This window comes from Apteryx mantelli, chromosome 5 (genome assembly GCF_036417845.1).
Source record: "Apteryx mantelli isolate bAptMan1 chromosome 5, bAptMan1.hap1, whole genome shotgun sequence".
Lineage (NCBI taxonomy): Eukaryota > Metazoa > Chordata > Aves > Apterygiformes > Apterygidae > Apteryx > Apteryx mantelli.
The window spans coordinates 69,547,399-69,573,992 of NC_089982.1; the positions used below are offsets into that span (position 1 = coordinate 69,547,399).

General features: G+C 36.6%; 1 long non-coding RNA gene across 12 annotated transcripts in view; it reads right to left on the reverse strand.

Moving 5' to 3' along the window:
* Positions 1 to 26,594, reverse strand: part of LOC106498726 (uncharacterized) — a 98,433-nt gene that overhangs the window by 37,051 nt on the left and 34,788 nt on the right. For 8 of the 12 annotated variants that reach the window (XR_001295032.2, XR_001295028.2, XR_010884458.1 and 5 more), the window contains one exon: positions 19,292 to 19,931. The exons of 1 other annotated variant lie outside the window; for it this stretch is intronic. This is a non-coding gene — a long non-coding RNA (uncharacterized lncRNA). Of the gene's footprint in view, positions 1 to 14,023; positions 14,203 to 16,421; positions 16,494 to 17,397; positions 18,319 to 19,291; positions 19,935 to 26,594 lie in introns of those variants that run through there. 3 more of the 12 variants (XR_010884461.1, XR_010884462.1, XR_010884457.1) reach the window with 3 other exon arrangements.

Below are 26,594 nucleotides of genomic sequence, written 5' to 3' on the forward strand. Positions count from 1 at the left end.
ATAAAATTAAGTTTGTTGGACAATTTCTGTTTCCCATAAATTCATGTTCATTGGCATGAATTGTACCCCTTTATGACAGTGAAAACTTATCCACTTTTTCATCATTTAGGATAAATGTTCTAGGTTTATAAATATCTTGCTCCTCATACTTGTCATTTCTGAATATTTGCATGACATAAGCTGTCTTCCAGTCTTCTGGATTTTCTCTACTATCTCTGAGATTCATTACAAATCAACACTATCAAGCCAGAGATGTCATCAGCCAGCTCTTTCAGGACTTTTGTATGCAGATTTTCCCAGCTTGATGATTTCAAATGTTTATCCATACCAGATGTTATTTAACATCTTTTTCGCTATTAATAGACAATATCTATCTAGACAATGGACATCTTAATTCTTTCCACATGTAGGAGCATTTCTGAACACTTTGCATTTTTCATATCTTAAAACATCTTAATCCTCTCCATTTAGTGAAACACCTCTATCTTTCCTAAGACTTGTTTTGTTCTAATGAACTTAATAAATGTTCTTATTATATAAAACTTAGCCCATCATATTTAATTTCACTATAAATAATCTAAATTCACTAACATCTATTTTTATTGGTTGAAACATGCTTTTAATTTAACATTTTTTATATATTGTGTTTACATTTTGACTTCTGTTTTAATTTCACCACCACACAAATATTTGGCATGTAGCCAAATTGTCCCCTTTCTTGTTTTCAGAATCATAATTTGTTGTCTAATAAACTCTCTCTGAGGCATTATAAATTTTATTCATATTGTCTTCTGTCTTGTTATTAGGCTCTCATAATTCTTACTGACAGTTTTGTTGATTTCTGTTCTAGTTAGGCACTAGTAGGGCAGTATAAACTAACAGGTTAACTTCTCTAAAAGGGAGTAACACACCATTTATATAAATTTAGAAGTGAAGAGGTTGATAAAATGTATAAAGGAAAGTCACAGAAATGTGAAGGAAAGCAGTATCATCTGTCAGTCTGGGCAATTATAATTCTCTAGTCTAAATCAATCCTTGTATACATTATTTGAATAAATTTTTTTCTGCTATGGATATCCTAAATTTTTCCTACCCAAGACTAACAACTCAAAAAGTGCCGGAACCAATTCGTCACTAGCATTCAGGAGCTGATGCTCCCCAGTAGAACGGAGGCTTCCTTGTGTTGCAACGCTGGGTGAAAAGAAGCACATTCTACGTGGCACAATTACATCAAAATAAATATGGAGATGCTTTAATAGTTATACACTCTGCAAGGTGTTCAAAAATTAAAATGTTCTATGATAGGGGGCCTGTATTTTCCTTTGATATGCTTAATCTGTTTTTCTGATCCCTAAAATCACATAGAAACAATGTAATTCACAAAGGCAAATTCCTAAAGATCTGCTAAAGCACTTCTGCAAGATGCCAAATTTGTATATTACACCCTCATTCTTGCAGATATTTATGAAGATGTTTAGCTTTACGCTATGTGAATAAACTCACTGAAGATACTGGAATCCATTATGAATTCTATTTATAGCTTGCGCATTGAGACATATGTAATTTAATAGTTGTGCATAAAGAAAGTATTACTACTAATAGAATTTTCTTTTGTATTTGCCTTTCACGCACCAGTATTGGTTAATAATGCTTTCCAATCTCTGAATGGCTAGCAGACTCTTCCCTTTCAGACAGATGTGGCTTCAATTCTTGAATTCATCTTTTTTTGACTAGAACGTATGTGATAAAATGTACATGGGAATGAGTCTGGAAATGTGCAACAATGTGTGCCTGGGAATTCAAGGAATGGCAGCTATTCAGCATGAAAACTGAATACCTGAGCTGCAACAAACACATCAGCTCTGACCTTAGCTTTTTCTGCTGTTGCCTTAGATCTCGATTCCTAAGGCAATCAGAGGTGAAAGGATTGCCCAGAATGAGAGCAATAACTGACAGCTCTGTTTATTAGGAAAAGTGGAGTGGTTTAGTCTATCAGGATGGAAAGAATCTTCCCAGGAATGATCCAAGAAAGCAAGAAGGGTCTAAACCCCATTTCAGACCCATTATCTATGTAATGTGTGTTATGCCAAAAAATAAATTTACAAATTATTGCAGGTATTAAATAATAAAAAATAAATTTATCATTTTCTTCTAGAGTTCGTTTTAAGGTGATTTAAGGTGTTATGGTGACCTAAACAGATTTGGAGATGGAAAGATCCCAAAGACAAAATAATTAAATGTTCCTTTGTGACTTGGTAGTCTACTTCACAGTTCCAAATATTCCTAGTCATTTATTGATATTCTTACAAAATTTAGGCATTTCTAAACTCCTAACTAACTGTGGAAATTTTGGTTTTAAATAAAGTTAGTTCATTTAAAAACAAACAAAAAGAGTATAAAACATAGTCCCAAGACTAATTCAAATAGGTATATGTTCTGCACTTCTGAACTTGGACATTAGCAAAAAACAAGAAGGGAATTCATTCCTGCTAATATCAACAGGAAGCTAAAATATTTACCTTGGGTTTCTTCATAGTGCAAATCCAAAGTCTGAGATGATTCTCCTTTTTAAAATAAATAATATTTACAAAATAGTAAGCTGAAGAATTCCCTACTGAGTGCATAAAAAAGTCTTTAATAAACTGTAAATTAGTGAAATGACTACACTTACAGTGATTCGTTGTGCTTTGAATGGGCTCTCCCTAATGCCACCCACGAGTATTTCCCAAATATCCCCTCCCCTAAGACAGAGGTATATGGAAACATTCAGGGACACCAAGATATCAGTCTCTAAACCAGGAATCCGCCAGCAGGTTCATGTTCAGCACAGTTAAGTTTCTAATGCAAAGGCCAGCTCCTCAGCTGATATAAATCACAATAGTTCTGCAAGTGTTAATGGAGTGACATGTTAATGGAGTCCTGCTGCAGTTGCCCCAGTGCCGGTGGTGATCTCCAACTGCAGTCCCTACAGCAAGAGTGTGCCTCAGGAATCCTCAACTGTCCAGGCTACATAGCCATGTACTTGGAGAAGAAAAGGAAAGTTTGGCCACAAAATGTCTCCTTTTCTAGTGAAAAAGTCAGTGTTTTTCCAAGATTTCTGTTTTACAGGTTAATACAGAAGCTCATCCAGCCTCTCTCCCTTCTCTACAAAGAAGATTCAACTTAAGAACCACTTTTTAATCTACATTGTGCCCATCAGCATAGAGAAAGACCTCCTGTCTCCATTACGGATACCTTAGTTAAGGTTGCCATGCCTCACCTTCATTAGTGTTCCCTGAGCCCTTGAAGGGGTGCTGAGAGGAGAGGATGAGACACCCGCACCTTCCACTCTGCCACCACTCGCCACTGTTGATCTGGAGATGAAGACAGGCTCCCTACATGAAACTTCTCTCACACAGTGTACACCCATACTGGTTTCAAAATAAAAATAAACCAAAAGTCCCTCAGAGCACTCTCCTTTTTTTAAAGCTTGGCAACAAAAACAAATGCATATAGCATATGAAAACATGTAAACACACAGTTATAAATGTGTAGTGAAAAGCCAATTGATCTGGCAATGCAACTTTCACTGTAATATACCTTTTCTTATGGAAAGCTGTATATATTAAATATGAGTCTGGAGGACATCTCTTCCTTTTCATTTCAGAACTATTAGAGTACCTGGAATATACTCTTTGCACTCATCAAATTTGAAAATGTTGGTGAGGCTCTTTAAAGAGAAAAACTAATACCATGTTACTTTTAAAAAAGCGAGAAACTAAGGGATTACATATATTCATGGGTATTTACAACATAACATTTAATTTTGTTTGTAAAAGACCTTTTGGCTAGGTATAATGTACATGGAAACTACAGTATCCTACAATAAAAACATTTTTCTTTTTATGGGAATGCAGTGATTCTTCTATTTCCCCCATGGGATTGGAATTAGTTTAGCAAAATGTAGTTTACCCATAACAGCTGCAGCCTGCACCTGTGCAGTATTTCAGAAAATCATTAAGAATTGTATATTATTTTTTCATTGGTATGTTGTGGGGGAAACAAATGGGCAGAAAGTGGTTACTGAGACCTAATGAATAAGAAACTAATGTAATATTGGTTTGAAGGGGTATTTATTTTTTTGAAGTATGTAACTAAACATATGAAAGAATCAAGTTTAAGGAACAAAAATACCATCTTTTCACACTCTCTTCTGAATTGAAACAGCAACTAAGCTGGATATAGAATATTTGATGCTTCTAATTTCTTTCAAAGTGAAGGTATAACCATTTTTTGTTTTCTTTTGTTAATAACAAAGGTCTTCACATCACTTCAGATTTTAAAGGTACAGACATAGTGTCTGGTGTGGAATGAAGCAGTCAGTAGGTGAATTAAACTCCAGGGGAACCACTGCTCTTGACACCAGCACTCAGTGAATCGATGGGAGAGGGTGCCGGGAGAGATTCAAAGCTCAGTCTCGCCAGGTGCCAAACTCCCCAACCCGCACCCAAGTCGTGGTGAGTGACAGGAACTCCCTGTGCCACGGGAGCTGCATTGCACCTTCTGATACCTGCCAGGGTTGCATGCAACCCTCATTTGAGAAGAGGGGCTGCCTGGCTGTGAACCACCCAAGCGAGCAGACTCTGCAGGAATATGCTCATTGCTGCTAATGGAAGGGGACGAGAAGCAAATAAAGCCAGTCCACGCCTCCTCCACCCATCTGAGTAAATCCACGTTCGTCTGCTCTCTAATGTGTTTTGTTAGTGACACTGTCAGATGGCACAAGCCATACCTTGGAAATCCAGCTCTCTTTCTGGATTCCCAATCTCCATTTTGGTGACAAAAACAGGAGGCAACAACAGTAAATTTCTAACAGGATTCTTGTAACTGCACTTGCAGCATTTTAGCATTTGTTAAAGACAGAAAATAAAAATAAATTATATATACTTATTTCCATCCATTTTTTAAAGAGGTCTGTGGCAAGTTGCCCAGAAAATAAACATAATAAGTGGATCTGAGTTAAAAAAAAAAAAAAAAAGGAGCAAGAATATCTTCCTATTACATGCAGATACAGCAACAATCTTATTTTGGGTTATTCAAATAGCTACAAAGAAATCACTTAAAATAAAACATAAAAAGAATGAATGCTATTAAAGACTGTCACTAGGCTTGACAAGTTAATGAGGGTTAGATTAGGAGAGTATTATTGTTTTAGCAGAGTATTATATTCCACTCAGATTCTCCTTCTGACTTCATAGACAAAACTTGCTCAGAAATCTGTGCCAACTATTACATTAGGTTAATGGGAGCCTGACACGTGAAACAAGGCAATGCAGTCCTGTTGACCTACCACATGGGAAAGGCATATTGTGAACTACAAATTCAGAAGGGACACTAGACAGTATTTCTTTTTTTCTTTTGAAATGAGAGAATGCAGTAAAATGATCAGAATTATCACTAATAGAATGAATAGCAATTAATTAATTACTGCATGCCACCAATGCACAGTTCTGTGCCTAAGTGAAGCAGACTTCCTCCTCTTTTTTTTTCTATCTTTAAAAAATGTAGACTGCTTTCCAGAAGACCCAACAGCTGAGAAAGACTCCTAAAGACATTACGCTTTCCCTCATACTTCCCTGAGAATATGAAAAAAGGTATCTCTGTTTTCCTTTCTCTTACCTTGCCAGACTAGTATGATGCTTTTGAGACTAGGCACAGGCACAGCAGCACATCTAAAACCAGCTAATTTAATTAAGTTCAGGACAAAACAGCCACCATCACAATTGCCTTTGTTCAAAAACACAGCTGTGGCTTTGCTGCCATTTTGTTTCATATAATCATTCTGTGGCTAATGTATTCCCCTTGAATGCAGAAATTTGCATTGAAATGTCTTAAGCCTGAAGGGGTTTATAACCACAATTTAAATCCAGGCTGGGCTGCCTGAACTTCCTAGCCCAGGACCCCCAAAACACACACTGCGTGTGCCTCAGCACTGGGTCTGGAGGACATCCCTGCAAGTGGCACCAGACGGGCCATATCAGCAGCCCTTGACATGTCTCTGTCACAGGCATGGACTGCCCTGGACATGCAGATGAAGTATAGGACAATTTACTAAAGCAATTGCTACAGTCCCTCTTGGCTCTCTTCTTCCAACAGTGGTGGATTCAGATCCCTTTTTGGTTATGTGACGTAGGTCTCACCTCCAATTGAAATTTTTAAACTTTTTTTGAGCTTTCATTCAGCTGAAAAGCTTCATTCTGATCACCCTCTCTTTTGACTCCTTAGGAGAAGAAAGGATGAAAAGCAGGTTTACTCCCTTCCAGAAACAGGGGCTGGCAGCAGCAATTTTTACATGTCCTACTGAGGCTCTTCTAAAATTCATTGGTCCAGAGGGGGAAGACAACTCCCTATCCCTGTCGTTGTGTCATTCACACAGGAGAGAGAGACTGCTCTAAGGGGTATTTCTGTATTTTATTGTGTTTCTTTTTCAATTGCCTTCTATGTCCATTTGTGGCTTTTGCTAGTGGGATGTTCTGCTTTTCTTAGTGACTGCTTAGAATTTGTTATAGCAGTCTTAGTGACTGCTTATAGTTACTGCGCTTAGCTCTGTGCTATGTCTTCCCTATATGTAGCTGCTCTGCTTCATGATAGTACCCACCACTTTCAGTCTGCTCTTTAACTGGCTTAACCAAATCATTAACTCTTCTCTCCTCTCCCTGGTGTTTAGCTTTCTTTACTTCTCTCCTGACTGCTGCACCTATTCGAAGGGCTGTTCCCTCCCCTCCTCACTCCCAAAATCTCTTGTGCCTGGTTACACTCCTTGTCTCTCCTTTTTCCTCAGATACAAGTGGGCTTTTGTTGTCTTGTCATAGCTGAGATCAAGGGACTTGAGCCAATTTCTGCAGCCCTTAATCAATGACTTACAGGACAGTCACTTGATTAAAGAGTGTGAAGTTAGGATCTATAGTATCTGACAGCACCTATGAAGCTTTCCTGTATCCAGAAAGAAGGCTGCATTATTCTTCCAAATAATGGAACTGTTTTCTGATTTTAAAAAATATGTATTTTTACTATGCCACTTGGTCTTACCCTTCTCCACACCCTGATAACTTCCAAAACCTAGTATCAGGGAATAAAGAGTAATTGTCTAATTAGTTTAATGTTTTAAAAGTTATATATGTATCCCTCTTCATTTTCCTTTACAGTGATTTTATACTGTACTATATATCTTCTGTTTGCAGGAAAAGAATAATTCATTTCTAGAAAAAGATTCTTTTTTAGGAATATATGAGTATGAATATAGATTAGAGACAGAAAAAGAAAAAAATGAATTAGAACTGGAGAAAAAAACTTTGGTAAATGAGTGTCATCTAACTTTGAGGTAAAGGTAATTATTAATGGCAAAAATTGACTGAACTATATGGAGCAAAGATTTATGAATGGAACTGTATGTGTGGCAAAACTAATTTCACCTGCTTTTGTAGGAGAGCTTGGACTTTCAAGCTGTGTCTGGGCAAAGAGCCATTTTGAAAGGCTTTTAAATCATGTCAACAGAATGCAAATCAAGCAAACGTGAAACACTGGTATAGTAGGTACAGAAAATGTTCAGTCTTTGTACAATATTCTATTTTGTCACAACACTGTGATATTTTTCACTTACCTAAAGTATTTCAGAATGGTAGTACAAGTCCATGTGAACTTTTCCTATAAACTCCAGGTTGATCAACTTCGCCTTGGCAGCAGCATTTGTTTAATCAGCCTGCACTGACGTTTTGTGAAAGACACTCGTGTGTTCATGTCCTGAGACTGTGGCCTCTCTGGATTTTATTCTTGTTTGATCATTGCTCCAGTGTGCCCCCCACCCTTTACTCCTTAAGCTATGCTCTGTGTTTTTTTGCTGATGGTATTTAAGCTGACATAGCAGCCGAAATGACAAGCAAACAAAGCCACAGAAGCCCCTCTGCTTACAGCCAGCCTCATCCTTGACAGTTTGACCTTGTCCTGCTAATTTTAACTGTCATGCCAATCGGATTTGAGAGCCAAAGCACAGATGAAATCAGTAATGCAGAAATGTTCACATTTTTATGTCCATGCTGCTGTTTACAAGGAGAAAAGGTAGAAAGAAATCATGCTGCCCAGTCAAGTTTGAGGATATGGAGGTCATTTTGCCAATAGATGTATTCACATGGAAAGAATACTATTAAGTTTCAGTCTATGAAATAAGCTTATTGGACTGCAGAGTGGATCAAGGTCTTCTGTAGTAAAAAATGATAACTGCAGTGCTATCAGCAACAGTAGCTTCTAAAAACCTCTCTGATGGCTGAAATACGCTTAATTTACCTTTGATAAACAATATAGGAACTATTTCTTCACTACGTTTTTCTTATAAAGTTTCTTGTCTTGATTTTGAAAGTTAATTTGTTAATTTGTTTCCAGCCATTGCTACAATTTCTCAGCAGTGCCTCTCAAAGACATCATTTTCCCTACAAATATTTTTTTATATTTATTTAAATATACATGTATTATATACTTATATAATTATATATTTAAAATTTAATAACTTTTTATTTTAATATTATTTGCTCAAAGCTGCAAACCCAGTTTGTTTTTAATAAATTTGTCACTTTCCATAAGAGTGGTGTGAATAAAATGCTTTCTGCACAAAAAAGTCTCAGGTAGACGAGAAGTGGAACCCAAGTACAATTTCTTCCTTGTTAAGCTTAGTATATTGGGGGAATTCAATAGCTCTGTGCTATCTAACATGAAAGTATCATTTGAGATCCTGTTACCAGAAGTAAGAAGAAAATCACTATGGCCGTAAGTGAAATTAGACAAGAAGAAAGGAGAAAAATTAATATGAAATAGAAAATAATCATGCTTCCCTCTATTTTATTTTGTCTCAGCTGCCAATGTCTCCAAATTAATCTGCTGAGGGAAGCTTTATTTATTTGTGACGTGAATTCATGAAAAAAAGAAATTTGGCTCATGTCACTGGGGACTTCCATAGGAAAGCTCCTGGCTTTTGCATGTGTTAGAAAATCTCCTATATCTGCTATTATGCTCAGAAGTTTTCACAAATAAGCAGAAATGGGTGATTTTCCTTTTTTTTTTTTTTGCATTTTGCATTTTGCATTTTATGATAGAACAACTATTGACCAAATTTAATACATCTTCCTCTGCACTGTACTCAATTATTGAGTTTGTATTAAAAGACACATGGTCTTTTGCTTCTCAGTAAAATATATGAAAGAAACAAAAACAAAAGTCTTGAACAGTTCCTTCCCCATCTGTCTACAGAGCTGTTATCTCAATCAGTGACTGACACATTTATGTGTTTCTGATGATGCGAGAGCCATCCTGACTAGAGATTGCAGGCAGAATGGATATAAAAGACATCCAGCATTTATCTGCATGATGGCAACAATATTCAATTCAGATTATGAGCTTTTAGTAGAGGGGCTATCATTGTGTTATTTGTTTGTACAGTTTCTTGATCCCTGCTGGACACTCTTGAATGGTACCACTGTAGAAGTTAGAAATAATGATTCATCCAAGGAAAGGTTCTTTGTTCTCATTCAGAAATGCTTTTCAAAGGTATCATCACAGGTTGGGTTTTGTTATTTATGGCAGAGGTCTGTAGAGAAAGCTATTGTATAAGTAATGGGTATTGAAGTGCCAAAGTTACAAAAGACAGAAAATATGAGAAACGATCCATTAGAAAAAGAGTTTACAAAAAGGCATGTCTTATATGAGTACAGTTCTAATATGGGCATGATGCTGGCTGATTCTTCTCTTACAATGTGGTAAATTAAGTCTATTACTCTTCCCTAATTTCCCTAACAATAGTTTTTAAGTCAATGGACTTGCAGAGGTATAATACTGGTGTAAGGGAGCAACAAATCAGACTTGCATTTGCCTGTCTATATGGAAAGGCAATCTAAGGGATTCAAAAAACGCATTTTTTGGTGACCCTGAATTACAGGGGAAGAAACTGTGCTCCCCACATGAGCTAAAGGATGTTGCAATTCAGCTGGCAGTACAAATAGCTCAAGCCTTCCCTTTCAGCTTTCTTGTAAGCTGAAGACCCGAAAAGATACCGAATAAAGAAAAGCAGGGAACATTTGTTATTTGCTATTATAATTTTTTGATGCGCTTCCACAAAATGAACAATTTCGCTAATATGACTCAAATACATCCATGTAAACCACATAAGTATTTTCTTTTCAGAGATAAAACTATAGCTGTTGAGTGGGTATGAAATTTCTCAGTATTTCTGATAAGATTACTCAACAAAACATTTTTCTTGAGGAATCTAACTGATGAAAGAATAAGAATGCAGTTTGCCTTTATTTGTCTTTTGTAAAATGCTGTCTAGTCCTTGAAAGCCTCATGAATTTCATTTTAACTCGTAATGACTGTTGTAGCTTGCAGGCACCCCACAACAGCTACCTCAGGTTCACATTCCACGGAGTGTCAAAACATATGTAACCACCAAACCCTTCTAATGCAAGCACAATTAATCTACCTGGAAGTTTAATTTCTAATAATTTCAATGATATCCAATACAGCGGAGTTTTACACAGTGGGGAAGAAAAAAAGCCTCAATACTGCTTTGGCTAAAACTCCTACTACTTGAGTAACTGCTTAATAGTATAAGTGACCAAATTACCTGCTGACAAAATCAGTTTTTAATGTTTCACATGGATGTATCTGCACACATGGAAATACACATGAAATGCACAATGTAACTATTAAACACATTTGCACCCTCAAGGATCAGTGACTTGCTAGCAAGAAAAAAGGGCACAGGGAAGCTACTAAAACCATATTCTCAGTGCCAAAATGATTATATATTTCCTGAAGACCACACTTTTGATAACAATAATTAAAGTTCCATATTCTCAGCTGGTACAAATATCCGAACTTCAGTAGTGGAACCATATGGACTTCTGGCAGAGGTCAAAACCTGTCTGAAGTATCCAAGTTACAGAAAGATTATACAGTTTGCACAGGTATGCAGATTATACACTCATAGATCCAAAATACAACTCTTCAGTATAATATTATTCAAAATTGGCAATATTCCGTTATCCCAGAAGGTGGGGATTTGAACTTTGAGGCTAAAGCATATCTTTAATTTTAAAAATATTATTACAGAATAGGTTCAGTATCTGCTCAAAAATGATCCAAAACTAGTATGTTTTCTGGAAACATGATTTAATAGGAGAATTTTTAAACAAATCAGCATATGCTTTAAAATCTTTACAATGTAAATATAACTGAATGTGATAAATGTTATAAACATGAGTAGCACCATTGAACTTAAGACAATAGGACTGCACTGATTGCTGTGTCAAGACATTCCTTTGCATATATAGAATTAAATTACAGAGATGCCATAAGAGCAGAACTGGTTCCATCCTAGAACTGATTCTCGTTTACATTGTCTCTGCTAACTCGGGCTAATTTACCACCATCGCAGGGGCTACTTAAGCATTGCTAGGATGATTTGAAGGGGACTTAAATGAAGCCATGTTTGCTTGTAAAAGGCTGCTTTATCTGCAGGAATGAAGAAAGGAAACCAGATATAAAATAAAGTAAAAAAGAAGTGATTCCACTTGTCCCACAAAATAGAGACTATTTTGATTATAGGCTGAACATTTGCCACTTAACTATTTTCAGTTCTATGGTTTCTACTATAAAAGCCAAAAAATAGTCTACCTCTCACAAGTAGTATAGCACTTCAGTTTTAATTCTAAAAGTTTTGAGGGTTTTTTGACTCTACAGTAACTCTTATCCTAGCTATTACTTCAATATCATCACAGTCATTTAATTCCCTTTGAGGGATTTTAGGTGGGAGGAGTCATTATAGCAGTAGCAGTACTGAGGCAATTTGAAAGTATATATTAAGTACCTAATAGAATCTACAAATCTATCATATCATGTCAATTGAACCACTAAACCACTAAAATATTACGACATGAAAGCATTGGGATTGAGTTAATTCTTAAGTACAGCAGTCAGCTTTCAAATGTACGCACACTCAAGAGAGAGGATTTTAAAGCCAAACTTAAAACAACTGCAGGTTTTAGAAAATTTTCTTTTTTTGCCATAAGAATACAAAACTACCATCATTCAGTGATGTTTCATCCAGAAGTAAGATTTCCCCTAACAAAAAACCTGCTTTTTTAACAGCTTTGCAGGTGCATTGCTCATGCTAGTATAAATTAAAAGAAAAGCTGCATGAAATGGAACAGGACAGTTTTGTTTGGTAGGCATATATTTGGGGGGAAGATGGGGAGGAAATGTAACTGGAGGAAAGGACAAGATGCTAGAATGTAGGAGATGGACTACAAATTTAAATTTTGTCATTGAATTGCTGTGTAAACTTGGACTTGTACATGAACAGTCCAGCTGACTCAGGAGAACTACTGAAGTGATTCAAATAAGGACTGTCTGTAAGTATTGCATCATTGGTGCCTGAGGCTGGTAGAGATCAGCTCTCCAACAGTAAATGATGTTAGATGTATTTACCTATCTTTCATGTATTCTCAAGTAAAATATGCTGTGAGTGCAAAGTAACAGTATTGTTTTTAAAAGGGAAGTTCATAGACTGTGTAAAGAGTATAAAATGTTTCTCCAGTTTAAAACTGTCATCACACACAGGTTAGACTCTAACCTGGGACCCAGGTGACTACAGTAGCCTCCTTCCTCCCATTTAGACTAGTGGCAACTAGCCATGATTCCACCGATCTCAACTCAGTTACCAGGAGAATCTCGTTTCATAACTCTACATACATTCATAACTCTGGGTGAGCAGTAAAGACTGGTTTACAAAGTAAGCCAAAGAAAGCCAATTATTTTTGATGACACCAGTTACTACAGACTGTTTTATCTTAACCTGTTTCATTCTAATTCAATCATTAGTTCCTAGTATAAACGGGTTCCTGAAGCAAGTGCACAATCCGATAACACCCGTGCCGGTTGTTTGCATTCTGAAAACATGTGCCAAGAACAGTGATTCATCCCTCCCATCCTGTCCTGAGGAGCCATTCAGGATGCCTATTCAGGTTTTCCTGTTCTCTGAAGATGTCCCTGAAGATATGTGGGCAGATTTCATATTCATTTAATATGGAATGTGTGTCCCCCTTTTCCTAGATGAACTAGTCCTAAGCATCTGAACAGTAAAGGAATCCAAGCTTCACATATATGTCATTTTTCTAACCAAACCTGTAAGAGCAAACAGTGAAGTATGAATGAAAAACCGTTGGAACAAAAGCCTGTATATCTTGCATTAAAAGACTACTAGATAGAGAGGATCAAAAATCCATTCTTTTGATCTGCTTTACAGAAGTATTTAATGCAAGACTGTTTTAATTGTTGGAATCACTGTGGCCAATGTTCTTTCCACAAGTCATTCTGTCCTAGGCAGGACTTTATTATGCAGATAATGTGCATGTGGATTCAGATCTCAGATCCTATAGACCTTGGGAACAACTAGAAAACAAGGCTTTTTTCTTGAAAGAGGCTGAACATCCTAATTAACTCTTTGTACTTCTTCTATTGTGGTGGACCACAAAGGGATACCCAGCTCCCGTTAACATTCAGGGCACAGAAGGGCACGTTGCTGGCCCATGTTCAATTTGTCCACCAGGACCCCCAGGTCCTTCTCTGCAGAGCTGCTTTCCAGCTGGTTGAACCCCAGCCTGTACTAGTGCATGGGGTTATTCTTCCTCAGAGGTAGGACTTTGCAATTCCCTCTGTTGAACTTCATGAGGTTTCTCTCTGCCCACTTCTCCAGCTTGTCAAGGTGTCACTGAATGAATATGACTATAAATATGAATTGACTTTGGGCACTGACAATTGTTAAGAAATAATAAGCACCATCTATCAGATATGGAACAATCACAGAAAAATGTTCAAGTTATTTTTCCTGCATTCCCCATTTCTTATTTATTAACAACCACAATTCATGTCTGATTCATATGGCAGAAACAATCTGCTAAAACCTCATTCCTCTTTGGAAGTGACAAAGCAGTTGGATGAAGAGCTATCATGGGGTTTTTGTTGTGATACATGCTTTTTAATGTCAGACACTTTGAGACTAAAACCCAATACATCATCAGCATGACGTAATGATTTATTAGCAGGTCTTCTGAGAGTATCATGAAAATTTTGAGGTATGATTTTCCAAAGGAGCCAGAAGAGGAAAATTTTCACTCCCTTTAAGTAAAACAGAAAGTAATTAGAGATGTAGCAAATGAGAAAGTACCTAAGCAAAAGGAATCATGATCTAGTTAAGGTTTATAATTAGAAATAAATTGGGATTAAAAGGGGAAAAAAAATCAGGATGCTTAATGTCAGAAGGAAATAGTTGTCATATTAGCTAATGTATTCCCAGGAGTTAATAGGCTATCAAGTAATGAAGATGGAGTAAAACACAGTCAATGTAGATGTAATTTACAATTTGTGTAAAATGCAACCAAAGACACAGAAGAGAGGACTCCCCCGCAACTATATGAGCTCAAATGAAAAAATTAGTAACTGTATTAAAAAAATTAAACACCATACAAAATAATGAGAGAAAAAAGACAGAGTGAAAGAAAAGAACTTAGAAACTAACAGTTGATAAAGAAATCAGAAATTTCAGTGTAATAACAGGTCAGATAATAAAGAAGACAATGAGGAAATTCCAGTGATGAGTAGTGGCAAGTAATTAAAAGAGCTTTAAAAGCAATGTTTAAGAAATTTAAAGAGAAGAAGACAAATATGTTCAGAATAAAGAGAGAGAGTTATATCACATAAGGTAGCACAGAAATCCTATCTGAATTGACTGATGTCAATTCCTCTTTGCTGCATTCAGTGATCAGCAAAAATTTATATTAAATTATATAATTGTCTTATTTTATTAGTAGTTTAATTAATGGTTAGATTCAGGGGATGCTGAAGAGAAGGGTGTTAGATTAATTTTTAAAACTTTATTTAGCTTTAGAGCAAAAGGTCTATGCTCTAATCTCTGTTCAATTCTATCTTTAAAATCAAATTATTCACTCATGAAAAAGATTTAGAGATAAAATCGCCCAGAAGGTTTAGTGTCCACATACTGCTGATTGGGTGAAGTTTTTAAAAAAGGCTTACCCCCTTTACATTGTCAAATGATCAGAATCAATGTTCTGCGGGAATGCAGCAATTTCATTAAATGATCAGGAAACCAGCTAGGGAAGCAGGCAGCCAAGACCATCTTAGTCCACCTTGGTCTTCAGAGACCTACAGGGCCCTACTTTCCCAGGGTGTCCGACAGAATCCTACTTCCTGCACAGCTAGCTGTGCTTATATTTCTTTATTATTTGTTTATCAGACCATAAAGGCTGTGATCCATCTAGTGTACTATGGACTAGTGTACCATGGACCATAAGACCTGTGGATACATGTAAGAAAAAGATGGCTTGTTTTGAAGTTCTTGAAAGGAAAGGAAAGACAAAACTGATTCCTTGATGGGAACTGCTGCTTGAGAAACACAACAAACCTTTCGGTAATGAGGTCTATAAAGGTAAAATATAGCTGGGAAAGAGTTGCTCATTGGCTCATACTATGTGAGGGTATCTCTAAGATGTGGCACTAAATGTGAATGCAGATGTACTGCAGGACTGTCATGAGAGACAATAGAGGATACCGTAATTAAGTGCTCTGGGATATAAGGTAGGATCTTAAAATTGTACAAGTGATGTCAAGGTTAAAATTATTTTAAGCTTGTGAGTGGTTAGTCCCTTAGCCCCTTGCAGAAATACGTGACAAAGAAAAGTGTGACGGCTGAAAGTATATTTAGCAGCTGTTCTCTTCAGTATTAAAAAATGTATCTTTTTTCTTTGATTTATTCTGCACTTATCCTTCTGTGTCTGGAGACTGCAGTTTCAGGCTTCACTGTTTCTAAAACAGAAGAATATATATAGTTTTCCCTCAAGGAACTTACTGAGACCCTTTTTTTGCTTTATAACTGTTATATAGCAAAGCATAATGTCACCAGTAAGGAAGAGAGATTTGAGAGAGATGAGGAGGGTGGCAAAGGTGAAGCAAAATCTGGGGGAGGTGAAAAAGGGTTTACTTAAATATTTGTGAGTCACGTGAGTTAACTTGAATCAACAGTGCTTGGAAATATAGTCCCAAAATATGCTTAAGAGAAGTGTTTACTACTTAAAGTTTAGTAATATATGTGGATATAAATATAGAGATATATAGATATATCTGTATACATACATATATGTATATATGTATATAAACAGACTACATTAACAAAATAAAAATGAGGTGGTAATTCTTTCACATTTAGGAAAGGCTAACTCTTACGGTTAGCTCCTGCTGTTCTTCACCCAGGAGTATGCTACTTTCCCCTTACGTTTTGTACTTTTTATATTACATGGCTGTCTGCAAAGATCACACTTTACCATAAATCACTGGAACCAGGATTCAGACCTTCAGACACTGGACAGGACTTGAAAAAAGACTCATCAGCACATCTGCGATCCAAGGGAGAAAAATGAAACTGATTTGGATAAGATTTATCTTAATCTGCTAATAGTGGAAAGGAATTTGGAACATAGTGAAAATAATGGTAGTGCCCCAAATATTGCAATGAAAGTCAGTTTCTCTTTAACCCAAACCAAGCATAGATGGTATGTGGAACTGCTGGTGGGAATTTTCATTCTCTCCTTCTATCCCTTAATAATAGTATCAAGTCTCTTATTTTTAACATGCTTATTAAGTCTTTTAATAATATAATCCATGTTTAAAATTATGGGATAGTTATAACTCACCTGAGAGGGCTAATGGATATAAAGGATTTCATCCTTAGGCAGTAGCTCGTGTGTGATATGTCCATCTGTCATGGTGATTGATCAGGATGTCCTTACCACCAAGACAACCTATGGATCATTCCAGGTAACACTAAATGCAGCTAATAAAGCAAAACCTGCTCTTGTTGAAGTATGTGCAGTGCACTTGCTGGGACTGGGGTGCAGCAGATTGCATGTACACCACAGGCCAAACTGTGCCTCTCTTGTGCTGAGGTTATGCTCCTCATTGGGATAAAAAGAGTTTCTTTGATTGATTAACCTTCATAAGCTTATCTTTGTTCTCTCCTAATAAGGAATCAAGCATGAAGAAAATTTTATTCAAAAGAAATATTCTGCAGAAGTAGTGAAGATAGAGTAAGAGAAAACTCATAACTGGGTTACTGAATCACTGGGTGGTGGGCCATATCACAGCAGAAGAGAAAATCAAAGGAAGACAAATCACCGCTTCTAAGTAGCAACTGTTACGCTAACAAACAGCATCCATATTGACACAACAGAAAATCCTAGCCTCTGCCACCTGAAACTGTCTTTTTCTTTTATTCCTTTTTTTATTTTTTAAGGATTTACAGATATTCAGGAGGGGAAAAATTACATTGTTGAGTAATGTTATCTTACCATACTGATATTTAAGTCATCATCCTGAATTATCTATAACAGGACAAAACATATACTTAGTATAAACTGAGTGGAAGTTCAGAAAGCTGAGACAACCTAAGCAATGGGGAGGGCCATCTGATTTAATATGAGTGGTATTTGGAGATTGTCCAAGAACCTGAGGCAATGGCTGAGACTTATTCTTAGGAGTAGTACTGCTGTCATTGTTTGACCTCTCATGTGTCTTAATGAAATCAAACCTAATGTAACAGTTTTCCTTAAAGCAGTATTAATTGCAGGCTTAAAGTCATGACTTGTAAATTCCCTGGAGAGAGATTTTCATAAACTCAGAATTTAAGGCAGACAAGACCATGATAATATTTTAATTTGACCTGCATAGCACAGGTCATAGAATATCACTTCATGAAGCCTGTATTAAGGCCACAACTTCTGGTCAACACAAAGTTTATGTATTTAAACATCAAAACTTGATTAGAAAACATCAGGTCATGCAAGCAAATCTTTAAGAGGTTACATTTATTAAAATATGCACCTTATCTCCAGCTTGCATTTTTTTTCTTCGAGTTTCTGGTTCCTGCCGTTTATTATGCTTTTTCTCCATTAAAGGTTCACTAAGGAAAGAAATCTTCTCCTCATGTCGATGCCTTTAGACATTCTAGACAGGCAGTGCTGACAACCTGGTATTTTTCACTCAAAAGACCCTGTTTTCCTTACTTCTCTCTTCCAAAAGTTACCCATTTTCCATAGCATGTCTGATTAAGGCTCAAAAGTTTAGGGAAAGTTCAGGCTTTTCTGAAAAAGAGCCTAAAAGAATGAGTGATGTTTCATTGTATGAAAGGTCTGGCTTCTTGCTTCACAGTGTAGGAGGTTATCACTGGAGGAGAAGAGAGTTTGAGGAACAGAAGAGAGAGGTTCATTGTTGAGATGAGTCATTAATATCTTAGAAAATCAGATTCTCTCCCTTCCTGTTCCGGAATGTCACTTAATTGTTTTCATATGTGCTGCTAAATGTATTGTCCTCATTTTCTGAAGCTATGGGGTCCAAATGCAGAAATGCTCAACACTTCCAAATGCAACCCAAGACAATGGGAGGTGTAATTTGAACATATAATGTTGTATGTAAACACCAACATCCTAAGAACAGGATGTCCAGGACACTGGACAACTTGAAGCACTATATACCTTTGAAGCTTCATTCATGTCTTTAAATGGGTATAGTACCATACACTTCCAATTTTACAGGGCTGTTGTGAAAATAAATAAACTTTGTTAAGTGCTCATGCACTGCTGTGTTGAGTTACACAGAAGTGCCTATCAGAACATCAATTCCACTTTGAGTATAGGGTTTGAATAGTATGCAATAATTAGACTGCAATGCCACAATATGGAAAAAGCAAAATGTTCAAGTGCTTCTGAAGTAGGTACTAAATAGCCTGTGCACTGAATCAGGCAATTTTGAGGGAAAGAAAATAACATGTAACTGTCCAATTCAAACCATATCAGAATAAGTCTGCAGATGGGAACTGAACTAAAGTAGCCCAGAGGAATCTTCATATCAGTGTTTCCCAGAAACTGCTTTAGAGAAAGGGCTAGTTCTGTGAGTTCTCTAGTTTTAATGTTAGGCAGTTTTACAGATGAAAATATTTCTTCTGACTGTTTTCTGAAACTTTCCAGTTCCGCAATGTTCTTTTGAAGTCTGGACACCAGAACCAGACAAAATATTACAGAAATCTGGCCTTCCTAAATCTATGCTATTATTCCTCTATATATGAGAAATGAAATGATATCCAAAACTGGTTTAATTTCCAAGTTCTGTGGTTCATCATAAACACACTTGTGCTCTGATATTCAGAGCATTTTAATTCTTTTTATTCATCGATCATTCCTACAGTGAGAAAAGCAAGTCAAACCACCAACAAAAAAACAAACACAGCATTAAATAAGTCTGCTAAGTGAAGAACTTAATTAATAGACTCTCTAAAAGAAGCTTTTTATTAGTAATGTCTATTGTTTTTGGAATACAGTAGATTGATTTCTCAGTTCATGTTGAAGAAGCACTGAAAGAATTTTAAGTATGTGAGAGCACTTCAGGCTTTCTTTTTTGTTGTTTTTTTTGTTAAATGAGACATTTCGGAAGCTATAGAGTAACTTTTGGCTGGAAAGTTGGGAAGCTGGTGAGAGAAAGAGGCTTTGCTGAAGTAATAAAACATAACCTCTTCCTAGTATCCCTAAAGAGTCCAGAATGACTTCCTTTCTTCATATCTGCACAAAGCAATATCTTATCCATTTCTTTGCAGATGATACTGTAGTTAAGTAGTCCTTCTCTTATGCTGCAGACAGCATGTTAAATATCATATCTTCTTTTTCTCTGTATTAGTACCCCAGAACCTTCCATTTCCCATAAAACATGATTTTTTCTCAAACAAACTTCACTTTCTGGTTTCTTCAGAGATTACCTTAGTAGTAGATGAAAGAGGTGGCCACCATCTGCTGGGAGACATGGACATGAGTTTACAAACCTGAGAAAGTAATTATTCACCAAAGAAAAGTTTTGGCAACAGTGATGAGTCTCAAAGTATTTTATTGAAGAGGTAAGAAGTTAAGGAAAGACTCTTTCCTTTTCTAGCCTCCCTACCACTCCTCTTCCAATCTCTTTGGTCCTTTACCCAATCTTACCATATTTTCTCTTAAAATTCTTATTTTCACTTGACTCTTCCCTCCCAAAAGCCCCGTACTCATCTCATTTTTCCCCATTCTCAGTTTTGTTCATAAAACTTCCCTTCTATTTTTTTCCAAGTGCCTTATTCGTCTGTAAGACAACAGACCTGCCCTGCTTGTGTGTTTTTTCGCCCTTTCTATGAATATGTCTCCTTCAGAATTTGCCTTTGAATTTGTGCCAGTCTTCGAAGTAAGCAAAAGAAGCGAGGAGCTGCAGCCCCCTCCCAGGACTGCAGTATCTGATCCCATCCGAACCCATCCTGTCCATGGACCTGTAGAATTTCCAGGGAAGGAGTTCAGATACAGAAGGAGCTGGGGCAGCAGCAGGGGCAGGTTGGAACAAAAGGTTCCTGCCTAGCACATGATATACACTCCTCTGCTGGGAGATCCTGCACTGTGCTTTCTATTTAGCCACTGAGTGAGACAGCTAAATGTTAAGAGAGATTTTGCTAGCAGGATAGTGATGGACTGCAAAGTGCTATTGGGTCAAGCAGCTTCAGGCTTTTCTCTAGCTCTCCAGACACAGGCCCCTTCTTCCCTCCAAGTCAGCCCAAATTTGCAAGGGAGCGTCATTGTCCCATTCCAAACTGAAAGTGGCTCGAGATGCCTCTCTTCTCAGTTGTTCTATACTTAACACCCAGTATAGAAGGTTTTTGATGTAGAAAGGCCTATATGGACCTAGGCATGTACATTTTCTTGATCATTCTAGAAAATAAAGCTGTTTCAATAAGGAGATAATTTTGTGTATCGAAGTAAGGAGTGGAGAAGACCTCATGAGTTAGCACTACTAGCGTATATATTAGTTTATAAAATATATTTCTCATATTTTCAGTATGAAAGCAGATAGGATTTTAAAACCAATTAACGAAAGAATATGTTGTCCTGTGCTTACAACAGATGCATTTTTTTTCCCAACACTGTGTGAGTCTAACTTGTTAAAATTTCAGGACTCCTGAAAGTTGACATTGTTCACTTTCTTGCTGTTTATGTTAAAAACAAACAAGAAATTCCAGCAATACATAATTATCTAGGCCATTTCCCATTGTCAGTAAAACATGACTAGCTGAATGATAACCCTTCTCAGGTACTCCACAGAGGAAAAAAATTTGTAGTGCTTATTTTGTAAAGAAACCCTGCAATATCAATCTTTGTTTCCTAGATTTCCTAGGGCTTGGCCTAAAAGCTATTTAAGTCAACAGAATTCTTATCACCGACTTAATAAGATTCAGTCAAGCTCTAGTGAACACAGATATACAACAGTAAATAAAATACATGTGATCACCTGCATTTGGCAATGAACTCAGAAAGTGAAAGAAAAAAGAACACTCTGTAAACAGCAAGTTTGTAGTCAATAACATACTGTTGTACTTTAACTCCAATGGTTTGTTTTTCATCTGAGGTATCTTTTAACAAAAAAAATAGCTTTTTTTGTCTAAAAAGAATATTTGTCTTGCTTCTCAGCTTTTAAGATTTTTTTTATTCCATTCTGCTCACTGAGAGCATACATTTGATGAAACACTATACTAACTTACCTTCATGATAAGACTTTGTTGCCAGAGGCAAAGAAAAAAAGATTGCAAGAATGTCTGTACAAGCAACTAGTCTACACAAGACTTCAGAAACCTCTAGATCAATTTTTCAACAGTTGTTAAGGCCTCCATGGTTCAAAAGACATGTAGGATATTTGGATATTTCTTCTGTTCTGACATTTTTTTTAAAACTTGCACATTTTTTCATACCTTCACTATATCTGAATATTGCTATTCTCCTCAGGATGGTGATAAAATCATAAGAAAGAGATGCAAAAAAACTTTATTCAGTCATGCTTATTTTACTGCAGGCCTACAGGATGCTCTTGAGTGATGTATCTAGACTAGATTTAAATTATTCAAGAAACAGAGCTAATTGTCAACCCAAAAATTTTCTTTATATCACATCATCCTCAGTTATGTCCCAACAGACTACCCTAAACAATTCTTTTTCATCTTTGATTCTTATGCTCTTCAATACTCCTAAATGATTGTTATAGTGCTTCCTAAATGTTCTTAGACAAAGTAAGAATGTGAGATGTGTTCAGAATTTTATCTCCCATCATGGGAATACAGAAATAAATCATTAATAACATAGCTAAAGGGCTTTGTTTCTTTCCATGAATTTTATCTATCAGTATTATTTTAATCATGGACTGAGCAACAAATCAATAGACTGTGAAGTTCACATTTTCCCCTGCACTCTTTTTTTTCTGGGAAAGTTCAGTGGGGACTTAATAACAGCCTTCCAATAGCTATGAGGAGTTTATAGAGAAGACAGAGCCAGGCCCTTTATAGTGGTGCATGGCAGGAGGAGACAACAATAAGCTGAAACAAGAGAGGTTCTACCTGGATATCCCAAAAAAACTTTCTCCCCGTGAGCACAGTCAAGTAGTGGGGCAGGTTGTCCAGAGAGGTTGTGCCATCTCCATCCATGGAAGTTTTCAGGACTTGTCTGGATAAAGCCCTGAGCAGCCTGGCCTGATCTCAGCCAACCCTGCTGTGAGCAAGAGGTTGGACTGGAAACCAGCTGAGGGCCCTTCCGGCCTGAGTTTCCTTGTGCTCCAACATGAAGCAATGAGGAAGTAACCAAGTCGGGAGGGGACAAAGGAAAACAGGAAAATAAATCACATACTTTTGTTTCCCAAAAGTTGCTGTATTTTGTTTTGGCTTTCTACCATACATCTGATGAATTTAAAAAGTAAAGAAAGAGCAAACAGATATGAGAATAAGTTTTCATTCCTCAATAATATCAACATTGTCTTACAGAAGCTGAATAACAGATTAACATTCGGTATTGGAGGACAGGGGAATGTTTTAGGCTGTTTCTCCTGCTTAATAGATTTAAGGAAGATTTCTTGGAAGGTCTCTCTCAGAAAGTCACTTACTGAAACACTAAAATGCAGGTAACACAGGCATCTAGATCGCTCAATGGAGCACTGGACTGACTTAGCCTTGCCTATTGTCAAAGCCCATTTTATAAGTTCCAATGACCAACTATTAGGAATTAGCTCTAAGTCACCATTATGCATGAATTTACTATTCTAAAATATGCAGCATACATTCCTGGTTATGGGTTATGCATTTTAATCTAGTCTGTGCTTCATCAGCTATTTAAACAATACTAATCACTACAGGAAAAAATTAAGGAATGGCACTTTTATTCTGAAAAGGAATGGTTTTATTCCCTTCCAGATATGTTCCACTGAAATCAATGGTAAATTTTTAATTCCAGTGATAAACATGATAGAGAAGATCCATAACACCTGTAAAAACATAGAGATCTGTCTTATACAAAGGTCTACCATTTTCCAACAGTATCTTGATAAAATTAAGGACAAATTATAAAATATACAACCATAGTGATTTAATTTTTATAACGAGTTATTAGTCTAAAAAATCACTACAAAAATAGCTTTCTGTAGTGTCATGCTTTTGCTTTCATAAAGATTTCCATATATTCTTAGTTTATCTGCTCAAACAAATTCTGTATGATTATAAAGGCCAAGCTGTTTCCTCTCTCTTATTCTGCTTTCAGCTATACACACAAGAACCAGATTATCTTGGACTCTGCCTCCTGGCTACATGCTTCAAACTGAGATATTACTTCTGCTCATACATAAGCAAGGACAGAATCTTCCAGTCTGAGCTTGGAGTCACAGACAAGAAATACTAAAAACTGATATTTTCACCAGCTAAATATGTCTTGGAATGTACCTAGGCAGTACACTTGTGTATTTTTAGAAGGAAAAAGATGCTTTTTCTGCATACATCTGCATGCATATAAAGTTCAACAAAGTACCTCTTCTGAGAACTCCTGGTTTGCTGGTTTCCAAAAGGCCTTGCCTGTCAAACATATTAACTGATCTTACAGAAGAAAAATATACAGGATAGTACATCTGTCATTACACCACATACCTCCTTAGCTCACTAATAAACTGAGAGTCAGACTGAGAAACAGTCACAGTGATTGATGGCTCACTTTAAAGCAGTGTGCTGCTAATCAGCTTGCCATGGCACCAAAAGAGTGAATGCCAGGAATGTGCAAGAATTTCTACCAGTGCCATACACAGTCCTGTGCACGAAAATACTTCTTTAGGGGGCTGATCCTGCAAGGTGCTGGGGAAACAGCTCTGGAGTGCCTATTTTCTGCAATTTGTGTTCCCTCAGTTGGGAATTAAATGCACTAAGTCCTCAGAAGGCAAGCACCTACTCACTGATGTTGCAGCTTAAGAGCTAATGAGTGCGTTAAATGTATTGTTTCTGGACATTTTATGGATTTAAAGATAAATGCTTTTAACTTGGAACTGATGCCATATGATTACCTCTGAGGAGAAGAATAGACACTGTGATTATTTCAAACAGATCACAACATGAATTCACTGGGGGAAAAATGTTGATGTGTTTCTCCAATCCTAAACTAAAAATATATTGCTAAAAAGAGTTGTAAAAAATTATGCTGGCTTCAGTCGGGAATCTTTCATGTTTCTAACTCTCATGCAAAGATTTGTATGCTTTGATGGAGTCATTATCCACTATGAAGGATCTGTGTAGAGGCTACAATGTTTGCTTCACTTAGCATTTCAGTTTGGACTTGAAATATAAATACGTTAAAGGCCAAGGCTCTCTCCACTAAGCCCCTCTTAGTCCTCTTGACAGTGTCATAAACTTATACAAAAGGTCTAATTTATTAACAGTTTATGATTTGCTGCCATAAATACCAATGGGTGTGCTGCAAAAATGTTTGATTCCTGAACTGCAATTTAATAACCAAGTTATAAAAGCTGTTATAGAACATGACCTACCAGCTACACATACATAAATATTTAATCAGGAGTCAAGATTTCCTTACACTTGCTCTCAACAGAAGAGCTTCTTAAAGGAACAGAAATGGAGATTTTCAATGTGTGTGTTATAAAATACCTCTTAAGTGCATTTCTGGTAGAGAATGGAATATTTTTTGTTTTAAAAGGATTTGTATATTTACAGATACATACTATTATATATAATATATTTGTATTATACACAAACATAAAACAATATTGTAAATAAATTTAAACCATTCAGGTTTAAACCATAAGTTAATTATCTCATTAAAAATAAATATAGTAAAGTAACTATAAGTACATCAACAAAGACTTTTGTTGCATTTCCTTAAGGGAAAGTCAGTGTGATCCAAGAGATAGTGCATTGTCTCATGTTATCCAAACCCTGCTGTTAAGCAATACAAATGCTCTGTTTCAAGGCTCCTCAGGGACGTGGAGCTATAAAACTGGAACAGTTTTTATACTGTCATGGACTGTAAAAGAGGAATCATCTCTCTAATTTACTTGCACTAAATGAGAATTGAAAATTTATAAGGAAAGAAAAAAACTGGAACCTCGGTAAAATATATATTGAATGGAAAAATACAGTCTTTGTCACAGAAATAGTCTCTAATTTTGTTTAAAAAAAGTTTGTTTTTTGTTCTCAACTGAAGTGCTATACCAACCTCAGGACACTCCAGGCAGTAAGAACTAGCTTTGGTCTTTCAACACCCTTTTCTTTTTATTATGGAATGTGAGTTAGAGTAGTCAGGTAGTATAAACAAGCTCTAAATCTCATTAATCTCTCTGCCCTTTCTGTTCCCAGTTGTGCAGTCTCCAGTATGGCAATCATATTTTGCACTTAGGCAGCCACCATTTACTCAGAAAGAAGAATGCTGACTAATTTTAAGAACATACACTGAAACAGTAGCAAGTACAATGTTGCCTTTACCTTCTGGTACCTATCCTTAGAGTTATGCTTCTATTCCTTTTTCCACACACAACGAGGAAGAAGCAAAACAGTGTGTTATTATCACTGAGTATAGTACAGTAACTTTCCTGTTTCTAGAGATCAAGTATATTTTCAATTTCTTTCATAGGCTAAATTGGAGATGGGACAAATCGAACCTCCCACGCAGCTGTTTCAAATTTCGGCAAGGGGCTGTTGAGCTGATGCAACCCCACAGCTATAACTGGAAGGGATCTGAACTTCTCTTCCCTGCTTTGAACATGACAGCAATCGTGTGAGAAGAATCGCTCTAACAGGATTTCGGACCAATCTGGCAGCCACCTTGCAAGAAACACTAATCTCAAGAGATTTCCCACCATTTATGGCCAAGAAACAGTGGGAAATGTTTACAAGATTCCAGCTAACACCTGGGAGTCTAAATCTGAACCCTGGCCTGACCAGGAGCACTGCTCCCTTGGCCAGTTTCCCATTGCATTGGTACATGTGCATCCCATGACTGTTTCATGGCATCAAGAAGATAAAAGAGCAAAGTACAGAAGAAATGTATAAATTCCATGAAGGTTAAATAACACATATTAGCTATCTTTGGTTCTTCAGAATAAGTTTATGAAGTTATAATGGAAAAGAG